Source organism: Cyprinodon tularosa, unplaced genomic scaffold (genome assembly GCF_016077235.1).
Source record: "Cyprinodon tularosa strain WSP-4 unplaced genomic scaffold, ASM1607723v1 ctg617, whole genome shotgun sequence".
NCBI lineage: Eukaryota > Metazoa > Chordata > Actinopteri > Cyprinodontiformes > Cyprinodontidae > Cyprinodon > Cyprinodon tularosa.
In genome coordinates this window covers 311,134-329,966 of record NW_024039360.1, presented here as the reverse complement: position 1 = coordinate 329,966, position 18,833 = coordinate 311,134, and the positions used below count along the sequence as shown (strand labels likewise).

The window sequence follows — 18,833 nt, the reverse complement described above, 5'->3', positions numbered from 1 at the left end:
GTTGACAGATAGAGAGAAGTTCACAAGATGGTGAAGAATATTTTGCATATAAGAATTAAAAATAGACTACTTAATCTCTACATGAGAGTTTTAATCAAAGAATTATGGATTTAACCTTAGATAAAATATCCCTAATGGATAAAAAAGGGTGTCTCAGTTTTGCCTAACAGCAGAAATCCTGTTTAATTTGACCTTTTTATAACTGAATCGTCCACATGATGGCTGAAGACTTTTTTTTAACAATATTTTTAACATTTTAATTACAGAAACTGATGGCAATCACACAGAAAGCATTCCATTAGAGCCAAGCTGGCTCTTGTTCAGGTCTAATGACTAAGATCACATCTACAGTATTGATCACGCTATGAGCTTTAGTATGACTGCCAGTCATTTATAATATATTCCCTTTTGGATGCATTTGCTGAGTTCACCCTGTGCTTAGCTAAATCATTTGAGCCTTTTGGGATTATGTACCCATTAGTCCTATGACATTATAATTCTAGAAATAGGGGTCTTATGTCCATATCTCTGGAATCTTAAAATTTGATTTGCTAAATTTCTGAGTGCAAAAACAAATAGGTCAGCACAAGATAGCAAGTATTTGTAGCCATTAAAACAAAATTGTGCAGTAGCTGCTGCTTTAAGTGCTGTATCAAATATTTAGTTTTAATGTTGCTGCAAAATTAAGTATTTCTTGGTACAGAAAATAAACTAAGGATTTTTTTTCACTTCTTCTAATATTTAAAGGAAATTGACTTATAAAGATACATTAACTGGACCATGGATACCAAACTGAACCCTAATAATCTTAAAATGAGAGTGATTTCTCTATCCAAAGAAATAATTACAATAACCTATGTTTTTAAATGGTATAAAAACTGAACCAAACGGAAATCCAGCATTTATCTAAGGAAAAATGCCACCACAAACTCAAATCAGAATTACAGTTGGACACTGATATGACGCCAACGACGAATTGGAAGAAAGCAAGAAAAGGTAAATTTTTATTATGTCTATTTAAACATGTGGCTGTAATCTTTAACTTTAATTATTGACAACCAGTATATTTTCATAGATATTATATTAATATTTCATAGCTTAACTATTCTCAGGATTTGGTCCTACCAGACCTGGTGGTTGACTAAAGTTTTTTTTGGGTGACTTCTGTTTTCTCAGAGAAAAGATGTAGTTATTCCTAAACTTTTTGTTTTGGTGTAAAATTTTAATTTTGCTCCCACCTGTTGCCTGTGATTACAACATTTTTCTGTTGTAATGTCTTTAGTCTGGGACTTTGTTTCAGGTGTTTGTGAGTTTTGAAGTTTACATCATTCATGTTTCTGCAGCATGTTTGTCCATTTCTGGCACATGTCGAAGTTTTCTTCCCCTTTTCTACTTATCAACCTTTGTAATTAAATGAGTCCATATAATGTAAAATATACCCTTAGAATGTTTTTCCTTTAATTGAATTTGTGCTTAACTCATATTTTCCTTGTTTCATGCTCGTCTGGGTAATTTTGCTCTCTGAGCTACAGCTCCTCTCTGTCCTAAAAGTGCAAGTGGCCATTGATATCTTTAGTTACACACGCAGCTTCTCCAGTGTGTTAGCTGTGATGTGAAGCAGAGCATGATTCTTTTTGCTTAAAATTTTGATGAAATAGCCTTTTTAGCTGCTAATCTTCATACTATTTTTTAAGCTAATGTCTTACAAAATTGTGTTTTTGGTTGCAAAAAAATCTCGGACGATGTTAGGCCTTCAGCCATCCAAAAGAAGAGTCTAATAGCAGTAATACGGTGATGTCATGAAATGGGCGGCACCCACATGGATATAGGCATAGTTTTTGTGTTGCACTGCTTCCTCTCCTGAGACGCCAGAGGGTGGACTAGAACTACCTCAAAGCTGCATAGGATTGTTTCTACATGGTCTCTCCAAACTCAAACCATGCCCAATTTTTTGCCTCACCAATCACCCACGCCAGACAACCTGATTGGACTCGTTCTTCAGCTTGACAGCTTCCCCTACTGCTGGTGTCCACCAGCATGTTCGAGGATTGCAGCCGTGACACGCAATGACAATCTTGAGGCAACAGCTCTGACTAGCCACCTAAAGGATGGAGGCACCGAACATGGCCAATTCAGACTCAATATCCCCCACCTCTCTGGGAGCATATTCAAAGTTCTTCTGGAGGTGGGGGTAAAAGTTTAGTCAAGGGGTCCTAAAGTCCAGTCCTCAAGAGATACCATCCCCTAACTTTTAGTTGCATGTCTTCTCTAATACAACTGAATCTAGTATTTTAATCCCCTCCTTTAGCTCAGCAGTAGCTTGGTAATGAGCCACACATTTGATTCAGGTGTTTTAAAAAGGGAGAACATCAAAAAGTTGCAGGATAGTAGCTCTTGAGGATTGGACTTAAGCACCTCTGGCTTAGTCTCATGGGGAACTGCCAGACATTCCCAGCAAACCCTCACAATATGTTTTTACCTGCCAGGTATGAACGGCTTCATCCTCCGCCATAGGAGCCACCTAACTACCAGGTAGTCATTGGTGGACAGCTCTGCTCCTCTCAGGTCAGGTCTCAGGTCTGGTTAAACAACAGTAAAGTCAATCATTGAACTATGGCCTTAGGGTGTCCTGTTGCCAAAAGGAAATATGGTAAGACTTGAACATGGTGTTCATAATAGACAATCCATGGTGAGGACAGAAATCCAACAAGAGAACACAACTCAGGTTCAGGTTAGGTGGGTTGTTCTTCCCAACCAAGCCCCTCCAGGTTTCACTGTCATTACCCATGTGAGCATTGAAATCCTATTGTCCCTCATAACCATCCAAGTTGTCCCAAGTTTTTTAAAGATTTCTTCATCCTACAGATGAATTATATTACAAAAGTACCTAAACACATTTAATCTATCAGCAAATGTGTTTGTCAGGAATCCAGTTTGTGTGGTCTGTTGTTTGTGTTTGTCTCTCCCTCCACCACCAGGTGGCGCCCTGTCCTCGTTGGTCCTCCCTGCACACCTGCGTCTCGTTGGATCATTATCTGGAGAAGTACTTAAGCCATGGACTGTCACTACCTCGGGGCCAGGGTGTTTGCCAGTTTTGGGTACTCTAGCCAAGCTGAGTTTTGCAGAGTCTAAGTCTTTGTTTTTCGCTGAGCCTAACCTTGTGTTTTTGTCTTTGCCTTTTTGGCAGGTAGCCATCCTACAAGCTGGATGTTTGGCCTTCTTCCCCTGGAAGGATTGTTTGAGTTTCACACTGAGCAGGGGATTAAACTCCACGTACCGTTCAAGTCCTCCTGGATTTCCAAGTGACAGTCCCTTCACATACTCCTCTGGGTCTAACGAAAGTCTACCTGTCCACTCTCCAATGAGTCCCCTCTTCACTAGATCAACCCACACTGACTGGAGAGAGAGGGGGGGGGGGGTTCTTCTCACTGCGAATGATACCCCTAGTGCCTGTTAGCATCCTGTATTAGATGCTAATGCTAAATCATTTGACGATGCTGTTACCTGGAGTTGCTGGAAGAAAAAAAACATGGTTAAAACATTTCTTAAGTTGCATCCACCTAAGATCAAATTCTGGTACCTAAGTTTGCAGTTTTGTTTATGCTGCAGACTTGGTGTTACGTGAAACAAACAAAAAAAAAGCATGGTCCTATTCAAAAGCAACTCCTACTGATTATGCCAGTCTCAGTCAGCTTTTGCTGTATGTGTCATGTAGTGCTTTTCTTCCTTTTCTGTTCTCTGGCATGGCTCGATAGAATTGGGATCTCCCTCTTTTTTTCATTGTGGCAAATCCCCTTAGGCAGATTGTCTCAGTCAGGGAATTATGGCTTTGAATGATGGCAGCACTGTTAGATGCCACTAGGACATATAATCTTATTAGTGACCCTGTTGCGGTTGCAGCTGTGAGGAGTTTTATTTTTTTAGGTACTTATTTCATTCATAATCCCTGGTGATTATCTTTTTACATCAATACAGTCTACTTCTAAAATTTGGCAGAAAGGTAGCAGACATAGGGAAATAAATGCAAAGTGAACAGCAATGAGTTTGAAGGGCTAATTAGTTTGAGATTACATGCTGATACAACACAAACACTTACCGTAAAACAATGGTACCAGATTGTCATCTAAAATTTTAAAGCATCCAAAGATGAATAAACTGAATATATAGCAAACTGGCTTTACAGTTTAAACAAGTAATGTTAACTTTACATGAAGGAAAAAAAAAACACACAAACTAGAAATAGGAGAGAAGATTATACATTTGGATTTCCTTTCTGGGTTAATGAGGGCTACACGCAAAAATGGGAGGGATGTAAGAGCTGCTTTGACCTCACAATCCTAGGCAGTGCTGTTTAAGCAGTGCTGTCCATAGCACCTTCTTTTACAGGGTTACTACTGTAGACACATCCCACCTTGAGGAAACCTTCATGAAGGACTCACTTGGGAACCTATTACCCTTGTGACCTGATCTTCAAATAACAAAGGACAATGAATTGATAGATTGCTTTTTTACTTCTTTTTAAACTCCTGTACTATTGATCTGAATGTAACGGATGTGTTTTAAACCATTAAAGAGAAAAAGGACAAAATAAAAAAAGTGGACTTCTCGTGTCCTTTCCAAGCTGGCACACTAATATACTGTAGTATTTAGCTGCTGATTGTAGGGATAAGATAAACTACTAAAAAAACTCAAAGTCCTTTATAAACTTTGTTAGATGTTTAAGAATGAGTAGTGCTCAAAATAGGAAAAACTATTTTAGGGGAAACAGAGTGAAACCTCTAACAAATAGTACTGCACAGGTATCTTTATGAGGGATTAAGGTTGAAGGTTTTGCTACAAAGCCTGACAAAATATCTGCAAAGCAAAAAAAACAAACAAACATGATATGGTGGCTCTTGCTGATGTCTGAAAACAGCAGAGATGGATGAAATAAATTAGATAAGGGAGATATATCTGTAAAAATATTTATTTGATTAAATTCAGTGTATTGTTTTACCTCCAGTTTCTGTCCTTCATAGTGAGTCTCTGCCAGATTTTCTAGTTGCAAGCATGAGGTCCATTCTAAGTGCTTCAATGCACTACCTACCTTCTGTGTTCCTGTGCTCAACCTGCCTTCACTGGTTATTTGGTCCAAGGTTTGTGCATGTCCTACTGTGTCCCTGTGCTCACTGCCCCTTACTGCTGATTTGTTCTAAGGAATGTTTGCAGCCCCTGCTTTCTAGTGTTCCTGTGCTCCCCCTGTCCTTACTGAAGTCTTATCAGCTTTTGACTCTGGTGATGACCTGGGGTCCAATTCACGAAGCAGGTTTATGGAAAACTCTAAGTTTTCTAAACTTGGAATATGGGAAACTGAGTTTTCCGTTTCACAAAGAGAGTTTCCTCAACCTCTGTTTCAGTCACAGTAGAAACATTCCCGCCAGTAGAAACATTCGCTACTCCCGAACAGGTTTTCCACCAAAGAAAACCTATTCGGGAGCAGGTTTTCTTCAGTAAATGCAGAATGTCCTCTGTCTCAACTCTCCTTACAGCCAATCACATTCATTTCCTGATCTAGTCGGATTTTTGTCGTAGTTTTGTGCATAAAAAAAATGTATAATTCACTAGGTCTGTTAGACACATTAGGTTTTAAAAACAAATATTGCATGTATGTTTGAAGAGGATCTTATTAAAGAATGATCTGCATTTTTTCTCAAAGAATTAAATATTTATAGGGAGAGGTTTCTGCAACTCAGTTGACAGGTAATGAGATTTATTTTTGCTTTAGTTATTTTGAGCGACATGTGGATCATTTTATTATTATTTATTTAATTTTACAGTACATGAAGAACTACTGAAATAACTTTCAGATTACACATAAATAGATGAATAAATTCCGCCCACCCCACCTCTAGCCAGTCACATCCGCCCCAGGCCCCCACATCCATATTGTCGTCTCATACCCATGGCTGCCAGGCAACTGCTACCCAGGCAGTCCATCCCCCTAGGCCAAGTACGGCACGCCGACCCCCAGACACCCCCAGGGTCACCCCACCCAATGCAGTCACAGGCTGAGTGCACGGTCAGGACAGGCAGCAAAGCAGACCCACACCACAAGCTGAGATGCATCAAGGCACAGAGCTGATATCCCACCTCCCGCACAGCCATGTAAGGCAGTCGGCTGCCCTGTAAGGATGGGGCCAAACTCTCCATTGTCCCAGACCCCCACTCAATGCCAGGAACTGGCCTCCCCCATCTGTGCGGACAAACAAGACATCAAAGTCATAGGATGGGAACCATAGGCCAGATAGCCCAAGGAGAGCCAGAAACACCCTCCAAGCCATGACCAACCCCAAGCCCCCTCCTCCCCAGCAGGGGGCCTGGTGTTGGAGTGGAGTGGAAAGAAAAGTGGTTAGTAAGACCCCATGCCAGCCCCCCCTCCTACTCGGATGTACAGTAGCAGCCATTCAAAAAGGCTCCCAGTCAAATGCCAGCCGAATGGCAGCCCACTTCCCACCAACTCCCAACGAACCCCCGCCCCACTTTCCAGCCACTGGAGTAACCCCTACTTGTATATTTTTTACTCTGACTCTACCCTTTTACAGGGTCTGATCAGGAGATAACCAGCCAAGGACCTCCCAAGGGCTCATCAAGAAAAGTGGGGACATTTTGAATGGATACTACTGTAGTGTTGTTGCCTGTTGGACTACTGTGTATTTAAAACCAGGGGAAATTAGGTCCCCATATCTCCCAACCTAAACCCTAAAGGCCTGGTTATACTCCCTCAGCAGTGTGTCACAGTGAGCGACACACAGAGCAGACAATCAGGAACTAGCTGTGCGTCTATATACAACCGAGGCGGTGAGGAAGTGGGGGCAAGTTTGTGCAAGAACGGAGGGACATTAGGGCGAAAAAGAGCGGGGATCCAGGTGGAAAAAGGGTCCCAGCGTTCTCGCGCACCTCGCTCTTCTAGCTGCTCCATCTTCACAAGTCGTTTTCCACAATGATGGTCATACAAACAAAACAGGTTGGTAAGGTACCAAACAGGAAATACGCATAGTGTGGAGCGGATGTAGATTTGACCAATGAGAGGCCTCCTGTCTGCGGTACTGTCTGCAGTCACCTACAATTTCTGAGATGTGCACCAGAGTGTCTGCGGCAGGGGTGGGGCCACATTTGCATCCACTGCGAAACACACATAGACGACCTGGTTTCTGAGTATAAATTAGCCATACAGTAAGTGTCTAAATGCATTCCAACCACTGCAGGTATCCATGTGCGTTGGAATGAAAGCCTGAAAGGCCGATCCAGCTCCAGTGCCCCGAATAGGCCCATCCTGATACCCCACATATGTATGTCTTGGAAATGCTATAAATGATGCTGTCTCGGGTGTTTATTAAAATTGGGGCATAGGCCATCAGCAGCATAAGAGGGGACAACCTGGTGATGATCTCTTCACTAAGTTACTTTGTGATGGGAGGTATTGGAGATAGGAAACAAATAACTGGGAAATGGCGTTCTCCCAGGGAGCCAGCTCCTCTACTGATCCCAATAGGCACACTGTTCTCCATCCTCCACCAGGGGAGCAAGGCGTCAAGCACCAGGGACAGACCACAACCCCAACCGGAGGCCCAAGTCCCCACACCACTCCCCAACCCTCAAATCCTAACCAAACCACATCACCTGCCTGGGATAGGGAGAGCCAGTCCCTGGAAAAAAGAGAGGCCAGGGTCAGGATGCACAAGCGATAGAGTACAGGGTCAATCAGACTCCCAGAAGCCACACACAAACACATCCATCCGCACACACATTCCTTAGACAAAGTGTGAGGAAAATTTCTTTTTAAGGTTTCTCTATGCATTTTTACAATAGATGCCAATCTTACACAGATTAATGCCCTTTCTAAAAAAAAGATGGACAATGCTGAAGTTATTTTTTATGGCTTGTTTGAGTCTAGTGAACTTTTGTAAACCTTTGAAATAAAAAAAGTTTTTCAGACTTTATACTATTTTATTATTTTTTTTAAGAGAAAATGTAATTTCTTTGGATTTCTTTTTCAATAAAGAGGTGGATTTCCATATAAAACATATGTTCATATTGTTGGTTTTTAAAACCTTAGAAAAGACATTTATTGATGAGATTTAGTTGAAAATCTTCACTGAAATAATACGAATCTGGGTGTTTAATGGAGAGTTTTTGACACAACTTAGTCCAACCTTTTTGAATCATAAATGTGTGTCATATTAAATTAAAAAATATTTCCCATTGTAAATAAGACTTTAAATTAAAAAAACAAAGTAATGAGTAATTTTCTCTGATAAATCCTCCTCATATTTATTCTGCATCTAAATTAAATACTTGAAAATGCATGTAAAATAATAGCCATAGACAAATCAAAATGTGAATCATAAAAAGTCTTCTAACAAGCACATTAAAAATATGATCATCTTCTTTGCTAACCATTATCAAATTTTTAGTTCTGTATTTTTTAGCAACCAAACATTTTAAAACTTTAAGACTTTTATAATGCCTCTATTGTTTCATTCAAGAAAAATCTGATTTTGTTTAGATGTTGTTTGATTATCTAATACAAAATATTTAGACAAAATGCTACTTTTCCAGATGCATTGTAAAAGGTTGGTACATGCTTCATGTTTTCAAAGCTTCTTAAAAGATCAATATGAGCTGAACAATTGTTAATTAAACTAATAGTTTAATTAACACACTTCCGTTATTGTAAAGATTACCCAAAAATAGTTGTCTTTAGTTATTTTCCATTGTTATAACAATGTATAGAAAGATCTAGGCTTTTGTGTCTTAATTACTTTTGCGGATCTGCTATTTTCTTTCTTAGTGTTGATTTGATACATGCATAATCTATTTATTCTATGTGTCTGCCTCGTTTGCACCTCAACATGTCCTGGGGTACGTTTGCACTTTCTCACTTACAGTAGCACTCTGCAGATGATAATGAGAGACTAATGATCAGAGGGTACATCAACTACAACCAGAAAAGTGATGTGCGAAGAACAGATGGTAAACACATAGGTTAGGAAAGAAACCTGTTGAAAGGTCTTTGCACAGCAAAAACCTCACATTAACGTCTGGAGGCACGTGTGGACTTTTTTCAGAAGATCCTGCTTTACTAGATGTTTCTCCCTCTCTAATACTAACAACTCTCTCAAGAAGCTCACTCCTGCAGGTGTCAGAGGGAGGCAGAGCCGCGCTGCCATCAGTAAGAAATATGGGCTGTAAGCCGGAGCTGTAGCACCATTACCGCCAGCGTCTTACTGCTGCTTTCATCTGTTAGCTCTATCTCAATGGTCATCTGGGGAACCCGGCGGCCAAGCTGCCATCAAATTGGAGCTGAGAATGAAGGAAGGAGGAAACAAAGGCCATTATACAAGATATGTTGGTGTGTGTGCTAGTGTGGGCTCAGGTATTGGACCTAGAGCTAGAAATGCAGTCCAAAGTGAATGTGTTTCTTCACACACAGGTGTACACATGCCTTTTTCTCTAGTATGTGCATTGGTAAAAATGAATGAAAAATGCAGCACGAGGAACCAAAAGCCTGCTTGTCTATGAGAGGTCATGTTTCTGCAGCCTACAAAGCTCTGAAGAACACTTTATACTACCTCCCTTGTGGACAGTTCGCTGATAAAGAACAGAACATCTCATTCTAAAGAGTACAGCATAAAGTCAAATTATTAATGCTGTTGTCTTTGTGAACAGTAGCTGCATTAGCTTATATGTGGAACATTATATGGTGGAGTATTATCTTGCAGAAAAGCTTTTCATATTTTCCAACATTTAAACCACAAGCCAATCTTTTTTTTTTTTTTTTTTACAAATCAGTGCAATAAAATAAAAAAAATAAAAATCTGGGTCATTCCTTAGTTTTTCATGGGTGTCAAGCTTTAAAAAAGATAATAAAATAAAAGGGAAATCTAACTTTGTAAGATTCATTATCTTAGAGATACATTTTGAATTGAAAGCCCAATTGAGATATTGTGACTTTCAAACCCTCCTGTGTGTCCATAATAAAAACTAACAATATTTAATATGAAAAAAGATTGATTGACCTTATTGAACTCACAGTGGAGAAATGTATTTGTCACATCAGCTCAAATAGTCAAAGGAGAAGAAGAAGGTGCCAAGGGAAGAAAAAGGTGCATGGGATATATACCGTGTACACAGCGCATCCACATATGACAGGTTTTTCTTTTATTATAGTAGGGTTATTATGGAGGGTTTTTGCACATGGTCTTTACACAGCTATTTATGAAGATGGAAATTTATATTTCAACATATAGTTATTGCACTAAATCAACATATATTTTTGATTTTTGAAGCTTCTGACTGCAGATAAAATAAAAGTTGGTCTTTGGACCAGAGTTTCTAAAAAAGAGGATGTTTAATTAGTCACTTAATTTGGATAGGATTATTTTTGATCAGGACCTGTCATTTAAATCTCATATCAAGAGGTTTTTAGAATGTTTCTTCCATCTCTGAAATGTTGCAAAAAAAATTTGAAATATCCTACCCAGGGTTGATGATGAGAAATTATTCTATGATTTTTTTTTTTTTTTTATGTCAGGGTGAGTAGTGTAATTCTGTACTATCACGAAGTCCACAAACTGTAGTTAAAAGCCTTCAGCTAATCCAAAGTGCTGAGGCCAGAGTTCTCATGAAACTTAAGAGGGAGATATCATATTTCTCTTATTTAAGCTTCTCTTCATTGGCTTCCTGTTAAATCCCAAATAAATTTACAATCCTCTGTCTCACATATAAAGACTTAAATAGCAAAGCACTGTCTTATATCAGAGATTTAATCATTCCTTATGTTCCTAACAGAGCACTTTGCTCTCAATCTGCAGGTTTACTAGTGGTTCCTAGAATTTTTAAAAGTATAGTGGGAGGCAGATCTTTTAGTAATCAGGCTCTTCTCTTGTGGCACGAACTAGCAGTTTTAGCCTATGAGGCAGAAACCCTGTCAACTTTTAAGGCTACGTTTACAACTTTTCTTTTTAATACAGCTAATAGAGTGGCTCAGGTTATCTCAATAGTTATGCTGCTACAGGCTTAGTGTGCAGGAGGACATAGGGACCAATTTTCATCAATCTGTATTCTACCATTCTACAATACTTCTTAGTTCCACCCATAGCATTATGCTCTCTCTGCTTTTTCTGATCATAGTTGGTCTATTCCCATGAGGTTGTGAAACCATCCTGGAGAGAATATCAGCTGTGCTGCTGCCAGCAACACCTTTGTTTATAAATGCATGAGCTTGGCCTGTTTTTTAGTGAAGTCAGTAAAATTTTTCCACATGTTGCTTAATAGTACATAATTTTTGCAATGTTTCTTTGCTAACATTTAGACTGAACAAAGCAGTTTGATCAAAGAAAAACAAACACAATGACCACAATAATTACTTTCCTTTAAGTGACTTTCGTCCTATGAGGTTTTTTTTTTCTTTTCCCACTGGTTCTGTGAAGTTCATAAAGTTATTAAAAGATGATGAAGAGCACTTCTTTCTATTCAAGTTTCATCTTTAATATAATTAAAATTTTTAATATTTTTAAGTTCCTGTTTAACATTTTTTCATGGTGAAACTTAGACATATACGTCAGAGAAATCACAGTTAATTCCTTCATTTTTGGTGACAAATTGCTCAGATTTTTATTCTTCTATCTTTTAAACAAAAATTTTATAGGGACTGAAAAAATGTTTGTTGCTTTTTGTTGCTCTATTTTAAACATTTAAAATATATCACAAATACCGAGACAAAAAATAATAAATTGGTAAAATTGCTGCAGTTCTTGGAGGGTTTTTATTTCTAAGTAAACAAAATGCAAATTGGAGGCAGCCAGAAATAAGTTTTAACATTTTTCAGTAAATTGTGCTTGTGTGAGGTAATGTAAAAACAGCAATTTTTTCGCTATTTGTTCTAGGGCTGGGCGATATAGAAAAAAAGCTTATTGATAAAAAATAATGCATATTGATCGATATCGATAATTATTGAAAAGATTTGAAACCATATTTTATGTGCAGCTCTGCCTGGACTTTTTATGATATTGCTAAATGATTTAATTTTAATAAAGAACACAAACACAGACTTCCAATTAAATCTTTATTTATCCAACTTTTTTAACCATAACAGAATTGTTTTAAAGAAAAATGACTTAAGAGACCTGAGTTATGTTATTAAATACTGACAAAGAATAAACTAAAGTGACCAGAAAAGTGACCAAAATAAATATAACAAATAAATAAATAGAATACATTTGGGTGGGAATAGTACACCACCAGCTTGTGGTAATTAAAAGATTGTAGGACTAGGCTACCATGTAAATTCCACTCAACAAGAACAAAAATCAACTCACCCTTTAGCCTAGCATTTCTATGGGGTATTTTTTCTCACCCCTATTCTTCTAGAGGTGCTGCTGGCAACTCGTTATGGTTCAGCTTAGTTTCCTGCTTTAACCTGAGTTATTACTTTGAAATTGCTGGCCCCTCAGCATTTTTCTCTCAATTGTTAGAACTACGTGGGAAACTGCCCGGAACTGAATTTATTTTTTTTTTTTCCCCGAAATTCCCGAAGATTCCTCTGTGGAGAGCCGCACCGGGGCCTACACAGCTCGTACTCGTGTGGGTGTGAGCGGCTGAGATGACAAAAAAAAAAGTTTGTTGTGTTATCAGACTTTGTTTTCACTGGTTCCCGACACATTTTACAGATGACTGTGGTTTGTTTTTTGTCCGACTTGCCATAACCGAAATACTGCCAAACTGGCGAACTACAAAAACCCTTCTTTGGAACAATTTCCTCCGCCTCTCCTTGCTGCGACATCTTCATGTGCTCTGTGTTGTGGTTTGAGAGGGCGGCGCTTTGTGACGGCATGCCTGGGTCCGCGATTGCGATTGGTTGGAAGGAAGTAGTGACTAGCATAAACCTACATCATAGGCTACAATGAGAAGGAAGGAAAACTGCGTTTCTTTATCGAACTTTTATCGAACCTCTTTTTTTCTATTGCGCCACACGTCTATCGATCGATATATATCGTTATTGAATTATCGCCCAGCCCTAATTTGTTCTTTACCAAAAGTAAATATGAGCACATTTCTTTTATTTTAACATGTCTTATTTGTACAGTTTAGATTAAATAAGGTTTTTCTAATAAATTTTCTGCATCTCGTACTTGTACATGTACAACGTTCCAATTAATTTGGAGACAGGTGCTTCATTCAAACATTTTTTTTTTATATTTTGAAACTGATATTCATAAAGAACCTCATGTTGTGAGATATGTATATGTGTATGTATAGTTTGTGTGGGGGTTGCATCAATATAAGAAGTCCAGAGCCCAAGGAGAAGGCACGTAAAGAAGTAATGGATTTATCTCCCACTTTCTGTAAAGCAACACCTATGTGTGTGAGACCTTTTAGTGCTGACACAAGACTCAACGCCTTTAAGGTTGGGGGAAAAGATATTATGTTTCTGGTGTATGGCTGCAAGCACAAACACTCCAGTGCAAATGATGACAGAGATAATAATGACTACTGTGGCTGCTCATGAAACCACATGGTTCGTCTCAAACCAAGTTTGTCTAGACATGGGTTAGGAGGTGTGCAATAAGCACTTGATGCTCCATTTAAAATTCTAAGCACAGGCAGCCATCTATATGAGCCCCTCGAGGGTTAACTCATATTCAAAACCATTTAGCTGTGATTGATGTGGCACTCAGGGTAGGCCCACACAAGGCTGAGGTCGTCTGCTGTGCCTTGAGAGGTGTTGGGTACCTGAGAACATTGAAAATTTCAATAGGACAATGACAGGTGGACAAATGTTCGTTTTAAGTCACTTCAGTTTAAACATTTAATTAAGAATGCTCAATGTCTTGCAAAATTATTTTTCTCTTGCAATTTTATTAGGTGACAGCAATAAAAATAGTGACATAATAGTTGAATAGAATTCTGAAAATCCATTGTGCATTTGTATTGAGAGCATTTCAATATTATATGTAGGGTGACATACAGTGCAACCAAATGTTTCCAGAAATCCGCAGTTAAGCCAAGGCCAACAAATTACCTGTCCAGTAATGTTTCAGTATAAAATTGCTTTTCTTTTAAGGCCTTAAAAGTTTAAGAACATTAATAAATTAACAATGGCATGTCATCTTGTGATAAAAATGGCTTATTTCTGCTTTACCAAAAATCTAGTGCAATTCTGCTTGGATGAAGCCTCCATTTCTGTCCCCTTTAGTTTTGAACCCTCCCAGGAGAACACTAGCCAACGGACAGCAAATAAAGAAAACAAGCATAAACCAGCACATTATCACTTCCTAAGAGGCTGTAGTGAAAACAACCTGTGCCCAAATACAGCAAGGATTTTACAGTATCGGTGCTTCAAAACAAGTAGAGAAAAAAAGACTAAGTAGTATGTATACTGTCATACAGATTATTTTATCTTATACAAAGGTCACTAATTAAAAAGGAAAAATACCGGCTATTTGTGGACCCACTTTGAAATACTTAATTAATTCCTGAGCAGAGATAAAGACATTTCTTTGACTTTTGCTCTATCATTAGGATGTTTTGGCTGCATGTGTGTCTCTGTCCATGGTGCTGAAAGACCAAAGTCTGTGTATTTTCAGCCCAGTTTATCAGTTATTACAATATAGATGCAAGACCAGTAAGTGATAAAATAGAAAAAAAAGTCTATGGGAAAGATTCTATTTTATTTTAGCACAGACTATTGATCTAGATAATATAGTAAAATTTATGTGTATTGTTTGGACAGTTTTTTTTATTGAAATAAAAATATTTAAAGGGGCTAACGTGCAAATTTATGTTTTTTTTTTCAGGATGAAACTGCTTAAAGAACTGTGTGACAGCTCATGAAACTCCATGAAAAAAAAAAAATCTTTCAGAGGTTTGTCAGTCAGTAGTATAGAAAAGCATTTAAAAATGCTACTGAATATACTATGCACCCAGATTCTACGTGGAAGGAGGAGTCACTAGTGCAGTTCCACTGGCCCCTTCATGCACATGGAAAGTGTGGATAAACATTTTAAGTGGTTTGTCAGGTTGGCACAAAAATTATAGGTCTCTGATAGCATATTTTGAGTTTATATACCTTTGGGAAGACTGGCGACCTGTCCAGGGTGTACCCTGCCTCTCGCCCATTGACTGCTGGAGATAGGCACCAGCACCCCTCGCGACCCCACTTGGGACAAGCGTGTAAAGAAAATGGATGGATGGATGGATGGATGGATACCTTTGGGAAAAATTAGAATCTGGATGCTAGCATAGTGGCACAAAGGTACATTTGGATTTTAGAACAATATATTCTGCCTTTACAACCAAATATCCGCTATCAAGAAAAATAAAATAAAATACATGAATAAACTACATTTAACCATTATTCCGAAGGCTTTGCTTCAAAAGAGTTTGGTGCTGGTTCTGTGAAGGATTGAAATAGCTCCAGGATTGGCACTGGTTTAAAAAGGTTATCAGGTAATACTTGGAATATATACCTTTTTTTTTTTTTTTGCAAAAAACGAAAAAGGTTACTGACACTTAATGACTGTCATCTCTCTGCTCTGCTCTCATTACTTCCCAATGCCTACTTCTTTCTCTTTGATTCTCACTTTCTATCTTGACGTTCTCTTGATAAATGTTACATACACCATAAATATTTTAGCGCCACATGCAGATTTGATGTGGGCGACACCATCCCACTGTCTTTCTTTAGAATCCAGTCCTTGTATCTGAGCATGATTGTGGATAGTACCATGTGTAGTTTATCCCCTTGTGCTTTCTGCATAAAAGCTGATCTGAAGACAGACCATCTACATTTTTTCAGTAACATTATTTCCAAAATAAGTTGAATCGATATTATGGGACATAATTAAAAATAAAATTAAGAAACAATAAAATTAATAAAAATAAGATTTTAAATGTAATTTCTTTTGACCATCCTTTATTACTTAATAAGTTTTTAGAAAAAAGAACAACAAGAAAAAGCAATAACATGTGTTTCTACTTCAGGGCCAAAGGAATGAACACTTAAGACATTAGAAGGAAAATGCCAAAGATTATTATATCCATCTTATCCATCCATCTTATTCCATTTAGACCACCTTGCAAAGTGAGGTTAAAACCAATTGTTTTATGTACTGACATAAATTTAATAAGGAAATCCAACTGTTTAAGGATATCCTGCAAAGGCAGTTAGAGATTTATTTCACAGCTTGTGTGATCTTGGTTGAAAAAAGGAATAACCTGCACGTTCTTAACCCATATTATCACTGATCATTGGGTAAGGATGTGAGTGAAAATAACCATGTAGGTAAAAGTGCAGCCTAAAGCCTGTTGGTGTTTGACTTGTCTGTCTGACAAGTTCCCAAATCCTGTTCCACAACAATGTTTGCACCACAATCAATATAAAAGAGACAATGAGATGTATTTTTTGTGGAAGATTTTTAAAGAAACATTGATTGCTCTCCATAGATTTCAAAAGTCTGCATCTTCAACCTTAAAGATCTGTGCTCTATCCACCACCTAAATGGCTTGAAGATGAGATTTAGGTGTGCAGGAATATAAGAGACACTTAACGGAGGACCTCCAGACTGCTAAATAAAGCAACATGTACTTCTTTAAAACCTCAGCACCTCAGACTGATTCCCTCTGCGGAACGCACTGATGCAGTTATTCATGCTAAAGAAGCACCGATCGAATAAAGTGCAAATTATTTACATACTTTTCTGTAAGCTAATAAACCTGTTAGTGATACCATTGCGGTAATATATAGGCTGAGAGTTAACTTGACCCATATTAAACAAAATGTGACAAACCCCCTTTAAGAAGCTTGAAGTGTGATTTCTCCTGTCAGGGAATCTGATCCGCACTAATGTCAAAGCGCACAGACACCTGCGCACTTAGACGCGCGCACACGCACAGGTGTCGCCATCCTGAAGCCTGGTGTGATGGATCCACAGCTGCACCCGCCGCCGATAATTTTTTATTTTTTTTTTTGGCGTGAGCGCCGCTCCTGCTGACGTCAGGAGCGGCGCGGCGCGTTGAGGAGTTGAAATAGGGCAGAGCAGAAAGCAGAGCTCTGAGAGGAAACCAGCCGCGCAGAGCCGGAGGATGGCCAGCTGCTGCTGCCGCTGCTGCTGCTGAGAGTTGGGGACGCGCTACCCGCCACCAGAAGCTATCAACACAGCTGCGCCTGATAGGCACCAGCCCATAATTATCCCGAGCCTCACAAAAACCCACTGGGACTACAAATAGCACTGTTCGGGACAAGTCGCTGCTTGGAATCTTTTTATTTATTTATTTTCCTCTATTTGTGCTCTTTCCTCAGAGGACGACAGGTAAGGTGGCAGTTGACTTTATTTGTATTAATAATCTACAAGTTTATCTGGTTAATTGAGTTCGTTCATATTTTAATTGAAAGAAAAGGCAGATTTATTTTGTATGCTCCAATAGTTGTATTTGAAAACATCATAGAAATCATAAGTGGAGAAAAATGCAGCTTTCATAGCGCAGGGGGATGTCAATGACACTCAGTGACAGTGTTAAACAACACGTCTGTTGTCAAACGATATGCTATAAATCACTCAGTATAGGAGCGCAGCTATAATAACGCACAAATGAAGAGCTTCAGATCTAATGGCATGACCATGAGGAACACATATAAACCCGTTCTCCTCCTTAACATATACCTCCCACTCTCAGATCATCAGGCTTCATGTAAGACTTCATCCATTTACAATTGAATACCTTTGGGAGAAATGCAGTTAAAGGGGGGCAATAAAAATACTCTATGGAGTCAAAAAGAGGAGAAAACCCCTTACCTAGATTTGCTTATCTGATTTTATTAAATCAGCTTCTTCTGCTAAGAAATGTCTCTAAGTGTCAGGAGAGGCCGGCCAAGCAGCAGCAAAGCTTCCGTGACGGCCAGCGGAGTGGGAAATGAGGACTGCTTAACGCGCACCCCTGTCATGAGATGCGGTGTTGGTGCTGAAAACCCTGCCGATCTCGACAGGATGCCCCCCTCTCTGCATCCAGACAGCCCGCAATATGAATAATTAGACAAAAACGGACATTTAAATTATAACATTGATTCTACTAATCAACGCAGATGACTGCATGCGCGTATATAAACAGAAAAAAACACGTGCAAGCACATGCAGGTGTCAAGATCACTATCTGAGCGTGTTTGTGAATGAAAATATAATTAGCTGTACCACTTTATTTTTATAATTTCCTGCAACCCCAAGCCTTATTTTGGCTGATCAGTCTTTCCACTGTGAAACAAACACTTGTTTTTAAATGCTGACTAAGAAGAGGTTCAATGAAGGGAAAACAACAGCATCAAAGCTGCAGGAGAACTTGAGATGAAACCACTTCTAATCACCAGTGATTACACAAGGCATGCCCCCAGGGTCGCCTTGAGAAATAATGATGTCAACCAGAATAGTGACTCAGCCTGGCATACTGTAGCTTGCAATCTGCTGCTTGACTTATTAGCTGCCTTCCAGAGAGTCATTACAGTGAGTCCGGCAGATTGTGGCTGGTTGTTGCTTCAGAGACGGGCTTAATAGTGGGATGACTCAAACACACAAACACATGCATGCATACTCCCAATAAATCCCCACCAAAACATTTCCAGTCATTAGAGCGGAAATAGGCTTCAGGGGTGCTCCAGTGATAACCAATTAAACCATAAGCGGCTTAGAGAAGCATATGTGCATGAGAATAACTTATGTTATACTTGATAATGTATGGTGGTCGTAGATGCCTATATCCTGCCGCTGTTGTGTTATAAGCTTTTTCATGCTTCTACATGTTTT

General features: G+C 38.9%; 1 protein-coding gene across 1 annotated transcript in view; it reads left to right on the top strand.

Annotated features, from left to right (window-relative positions):
* Window positions 1-17,071: 17,071 nt before the first annotated feature.
* The window catches only part of fstl4 (follistatin-like 4), a 249,648-nt gene continuing 247,886 nt past the window's right edge, over window positions 17,072-18,833 (top strand). The window contains exon 1 of the mRNA XM_038307643.1: window positions 17,072-17,351. The gene's annotated coding sequence lies outside the window, so the exon portion shown is untranslated. The remainder of the gene's footprint in view (window positions 17,352-18,833) is intronic.